The sequence below is a fragment of the Talpa europaea genome (assembly GCF_964194135.1).
Source record: "Talpa europaea genome assembly, chromosome: 12".
Classification (NCBI taxonomy): Eukaryota; Metazoa; Chordata; class Mammalia; order Eulipotyphla; family Talpidae; genus Talpa; species Talpa europaea.
Genome location: NC_140079.1, coordinates 70,463,967 through 70,470,161, shown reverse-complemented (window position 1 = coordinate 70,470,161; position 6,195 = coordinate 70,463,967).

Genomic DNA, 6,195 nt, shown 5'->3' with positions numbered 1-6,195 from the left:
TGTGCTTGAACCTTAGGTTCGGCAGGATGGGCTGGGAGTATGGCTCACTAAGACCTTTGGGCTCTCTATTGATTGTGGTGGGTATTGCACAGACCAGACAAGAACTGTTTTGGATACTTCTAGAAAGAGAGCCTCTGGTCTTTGGAGAGTGTCTAACTCCTTGGGCCTTTGTGGAGACAAAATTCCAAAATAGAGCAGAATTGCTAAATGTTGGAGTCACTGAAGGGAAAGAAAGTCATAGGAGCACAGCTGAAGCCAGTTTTCTCCCAGTCCTGAGGGCAGTAGGGGATGCGGGACTAGCCCTTGGGTGCTCCCCTTAGGCCCCTACTTGGGCTATTTACCTTTCTATACCCTGCTGAGAGATGGTGGTTTTTCTGGAGGTTTCTCTCCAAGTTCCCTCGGGCAGGTTTGGGGTTCTGAGGTGTGGATAGGCACCCTGCTGTTCCCCTGCCTCTGAGCTGGAGCGGCTGTGTGCTCTGCTGGCGGAAGGGAGCCGAGCACAGCTGCCACGTCTGGGCTGCCTCCATGCCTCCCTCGGCCAAGGGGTCTCCCAACGGATGAACAGTGAGCTCCCGCATCCTGCTGGCAGCTCCAGAGGCAGGGAGGTGGCTGCCACCAGAGAGGGGACTAAGGGGAGGTAGGGGGCTGTGCAGCGCCAGGGATGGGTGGTTGGAAAGGAGGTGCAGATGCAGACCCTTCAGATACCTGTCCCCCAAACTGGGCTCTTCGTATAACTTTGGAGAGGTCATGCTCTGTGGGTGGCCTGACCCTCAGGCCCCCTTTCTGAGCCTGAGGTCTGGCTCTTCACCAGGTGAATCCTGTTCCCTAGAGACTACAGGACCTTGGCAGGCAGCATTTTGGGGCCACAAGCTTCTCAGTTCCTCAGCCTCCCTCTCCCACTTGCTGCAGGCCATCTGAAATATGTCATTTCCCAGCCCCCTCCCCAACGGGCTTTCCTCCCTCTCTGCGCCTTGCCCATTGCTGGTGTCTGTCATGCCTCTTCCACCCCATCCACCGGAAACCAGAAAATCACCACTAACCCCAGGGGCCAGCTGGTCCTCTCACCCCTGTGACACCTTGGCCCTCCAGACCAAGGCTTTCCCCAGCTGCTGTCCTTTTTCCAGCTTCTGTGAGTTAAGGATTTGCTCTTTTATGTTCCTACAGCTAGGTTGCTGCTCCCAAAGGTGCACCCTAGGAGGAGGCATTTTCAGCCAGTCTGGTGTCTGTACCAAGAACCCACCCTATTCATGAGGATTGTGGTTTTTTTGAGGGGCCAAATCATAAGACCTTAGAATGAATGTGTACCTCCTAACTCACTTGATAGGTGTGGGAAACAGCCCAGAGGAGTGAGGTGGCTTGCCCAAGATCACACAGCACGTTAGAGCTGAGACTAGGGTGTTTCTTCTGTCTGCAGCCACAGTGTAATAAACATTTATTGAGCACAACTCTAAGCAAGGCACCCAGCATCATGTAAAGAGCTGAGATACGGGGCCTTCCCTGGAGACTCAAAATATAGAGTCTGGATAGCAGGGTGGGACATGGTGTGAGAGAACAACTGAGCAACAGCACTGCTCCATGGAATTGCACTGTCAAGTCCGCTAAGCAGAGGGAGGGTCTGCCTGGAGTGGGCTGGCAAGGAGGAGATTCCTAATACTGGAGCACTTGGGACCAGATTTCTTGGTGTGCCACGAATGCTGTGCGACTTCGGATGAGTACCCTGCTCTTGGCCGGTTCCCAGGTACCGAGAGTAGTGGGGGTGGTGGGGGGTGCTTCTCTCTGATCCTACTTCTGATCCTAGTCAAGTCCTAAGTAGCCACTCCTCATCCTCTTCAGCCGCACAGTGCAGGGGTGATATGAAGGGGGATAAGACATCCATTTCCTATGGTGCTGGGTCAGTTCTACAGAGATCCTAGGGGTGCTCATTGTCCTCTAACCCAGGGACAGTAGGAATTTGGGGAAACTGGTATAATGTGGTAAAAAGAGGCCTATCACTCAGCAGAAATATGGCAGGAGCTGCTGGAGTTGAACTTGGGAGGCAGAGACCTTTGAAAGTCCCCGATCTAGTTAGGCCTCAGGCTTCCTGAGGTTCCCCCCCATGCTCCAGCTGTAGAGAGGGGCACCTGCAGCCTCATCCCCAACCCAGGAAACCTGGGAGCAGAGTGGATGTGTATCCCTGGAGACCTGAGGTGATGCAATTGTGTGCAAATGTTTGTGCCTCGGCTAGCCGCTGCCCCACCGCCCCACTGCGGAGGAGTCAGAGAAATTGGAGGGAAGAAAGAAAACTGAGATGAAAGAAGGAAGGGAAGTAGTGAAGCCTGGAGGCCGAATGCAGGGGGCTGGGCCCAAGGGGAGCATGGTCAGGCGGGTGTGGCTGGAGGGAGAGGCTGAGCTGGTGACAGATGGGTGGACACAAAGAGGAGAGCTGCTGGAGGACAGATGGAGGGGGGAGGGAAGAGGAGAGGCTGGGGGAGCAGTGGTCGGAGGCAGTAATGAGATTGGAGATGGGCTCAGAGCTGAGAGGTGAGTGGGGAGGAAGAAGAAAGGAGAGCGGCCTTAGGAGACAAAGGCAATGAGGCCTGGGGGGCCAGGGGCGAGAGAGGGCTCAGGGCTTTTCTGAAAGGGGGTTTCCAGCCGGCTGGCAGCAGAGAAAGTGACAGATTGTGTCGTTAGCCAGGGTGGAGACCCGCTGTCACCTAGAGGCAGAGAGGTGGAGACAGACAGACCTGTGAATCCTGTGGAAGCAGACAAGGAGAGAACTTTGAAGATGGAAGAAGATCCCAGATGTGCACTGATTCCCAGGCGTACAGCTGCTCCCACCCAGGCCCCTTAGCTGCCTTGCTCCTGCCACCCATGCCCAGCCAATCTTTCACCACATAACACCCGGGGAGGGTCAGGCAGCATGGCACAGCGAGGGTTAACACTGTCTGTTCTCCCTGCCAGCCGCTTGCCTGGTTGGGTCCCCAGGGCTCCCCACATATGTCACCCCCTCTCCTGCCAAACCCACTGCTTCCCAGCTCCTCCAGGCCCTCCCCCCAACCCCCTTAAGGACTGGGCCCAGCCACATCTTCCCCACACACCAGCCTGTGTCTTCCCCAGCACTCCCTCGAAGGCTGTATGGAGGTGAAGTGGTGAGGAAGGGTCTGACAGTAAATGCTGCAAAATCAAAATGGCAATAAACCATAGAGCTGTCCACACTCCCACCCTGGACCTGGCCCCTTCTGCCTTCTTACAGCAGACACCACCACCCCCAACTTCTGGTTCTCCCTCCCTCCAGCCTGGGGCTGCTGGCAACCTGACTGACCCCAGCACTGTTCCCAGCCTCCCTCAGCCATAAAACCCCATAAACATGCATGCAGAGCCCCATGTATATACGGACTCTCTCTATATATGTGCACAGATCCCCACATATGTATGGAGCCCCATATACTTACACAACCCCGTAAATGTCTGTGCAGAGCCCCTGCCTCTTTTATATCGGGGTGCACAAAGGCTAGCACACAGTGCACCTAGCATATTCCATGCTTTATGTGACAAAAGTCCTAGGAAGAAGGCAGTGTTATCTCCATTTCACAGATGACAAAATGAACTCAGCCAAGGATAAGTAACCTCTCCAAAGTCACCAGGACTCAGATCTGCCTGCTGGCCCCACATTCACTGAATCTGCAGTACTCTCTACTGCTCCATTCTACGGCTCTTCTTATCACGTGGCTCATGTTCTTTAGCTACTCCCTTTAGGAGTGAAACCAAAACCCTGAATGAAGATGGCGGAGCCAGAGTCCAGGGTCCTGGAGGACAGATGCAGAGATGGCAGTGGACCCCAGAGCACTCCTTCTCACCATCAAACCTTGGCTTGCCCTGGGGGACAGCTTGGCAGGGTGTCTGCATACAGAGGTCCCAGTGCTGAAGGGACTGAGCATAGCAGCCAAGACGGAGGGAGTGGGCAGACTTGGATCCTCCCACCCACACTCTGTGCCCATGATTCCCTTCTACTTAGAGGCCTCTGGGTTCCCCTCTGTTGACCTCAGATCCAACTTTGGGGTCGGAAACAGCCTTATCTCTGTAGCTCTGTTTATTGCATCTCCCCACTTGTCCCGTCTCCAGGGTTTTGTTTTTCACCACTGCTCGTATGTCTGTGCCCTGTCCCGGAGGCCTCTCAGAACCCCTTCCCATTGTCAGATCTGTCCATCCCTGAAGATGGGTGTCTCCCTATCCATTTCCTCGGGTCTCTCCCGACACCTCTCTTCCCCATAACTCGCCTCTGAATCTTTCCAAAAAGCCTTGGCAACCTGGCAGTTCTGCTCTCGTTCTCTGTTCCCCGTCTCCCCTATGTCTCCATCTCCTGTGCCTGTCTTCCCTTCTCTCTCTCGTCCCCATGTCTGCTACCAGTGCCTGGAGCTGCTTTCCCTTTCTGGGTCTCAGCATCACCCCATGTCCCCCTCCGCTTCCTCTGCCTCTTCTCCACCTCCCACTCCTTTTCCTCATCCCACTTTCCTCACCCCACTCTCCTGAGGCTCTTGGTCTCCCAGTCTTAGATGGGTAGAGGGCAGGAGGGTGGGGGAGGTAGAATTGTTGTTGCTGGGGGCTCATTAGGTGGAGATTGGTTTTTAATCAGCACCATGGCAATGATGATGCAAGAACGGAGATGCCACCTGATCCCCTGCCCCCACAACCCCCCTCCTCAAGCCTCCTTTCCCCTCCAGCTCAGCCCATCTGCTGGCGCCTGGGCACCTGTCTGGACCTGCCCAGGTGGGAGTTGGCACCGCCCAGACCTGGAGTGAGGAGGGTGGGGAGCTTGGGGAGGAACTATAGGATTCCCCTAGGGAATGCCTCACCCTGGGGAAAGCCCAGAAAAGGTTGATCAGCGACACAGAGCTGGCAGATGCCTCCAATTGCCAGAAGGTGGGTGGGCCCCTAAGTCAGGTCACTTAATCTCCATGACAACCAAAGAAACAGCTACAAGTGACCCCATTTTACAGAAAGGGATGGTTGAGGCTCAAGAGGTGGTCACTCCTCCGAGGTCACACAGCCAACGGGGCTTCTCTACTGCCACCCAGCGTCTCAGGCTCCGGGTCCTGCAGACGTGGTTCCTTCTGGAGGGAAACTCGGTGTTTCAAGGAAGACGCTCAACACCTGAGAGTCAGAGAGAACCTCAGATTGAGACCTGGCCACTATCTCTGCATTTCCCATGGTCCCTGCCATCCTCCGACATGCGCATACACACTCAGACACGCCTACACACGTGTGCATAGGCTGGAGGCAGTTGAGCTGTTGTGAACTTAATCACCGCCAGTTTGCCTATAATTTTGTATCTACTTTTCTCACTGCTCATTTGATGCTCCCTCCCACCCCATTCTGGGCAGCCTGGGCTTCCCGGCCTCCTCCCCCATGGTTCCCCCAACCCTCGTTCTTCCTACTGCTCCATGCCTCTCCCCTGAGCCCCTACCTCCTTTCTCCTAAAGCCTCTAATACCAGTGGTCTGGTTGGGAAGACCAGCCTAGAAAAACTCCTATGAGCTCTTGTGTCCGGAGTTCAGCCCACTTCTGCCCTGGTGATGGGGTGGGTGCGAGAGTGGGGGCCAGGATCTGAGGGTATGAGGTGACTGAGTCTTGGGACCAGGGCAGGGACCTGAGCAGCAGCCCAGGCAGCCTGGCAAGGGGACTAGCTTTATGAAGGATGAGAGCTTAGTGCTGTCCGCTTGCTCTTTTCTGCATGTCTCTTGTAGTTATCGGGGAACCTTCTTCCCAGGGAAAGGAGACCTGGGAAGGGGCTGTCAAAGTCACGCTGGGACTCAGAATGGGACATGGGCACTTTAGCCTGGCTTGCTGGGGGCTCTTGTGTGGGAGGCAGGGGGGTTCATCTGTGATCTGCCCTGGCTCTCGCCCCAACCCCACCCCTTCCCCAGCTCTCCATTTCTGGCTTATGAAATATGCATGGGGAACAGATGTCCTGCTCCCCCACTCCCCGCCCCCCAGGGCCAGCCCCCGCCCCGTATTCCCGGGAGGGTTCCCAGATCCCTCTGCCAATGGCTGCCTGGCCTGGCTGTTTAATATTGATGAGGGGGTGCTGGGCCAGCCAATGGGGAGCTGGGGGTGTGTGTGGATCCCCATATATATACATAGGGCTGGGCCAGATCAGGTGTGATGTGTCTGAGTGTGCCTGTGTGTGAGTGTGTGGTCCCAGTACCTGGCTAAGCCC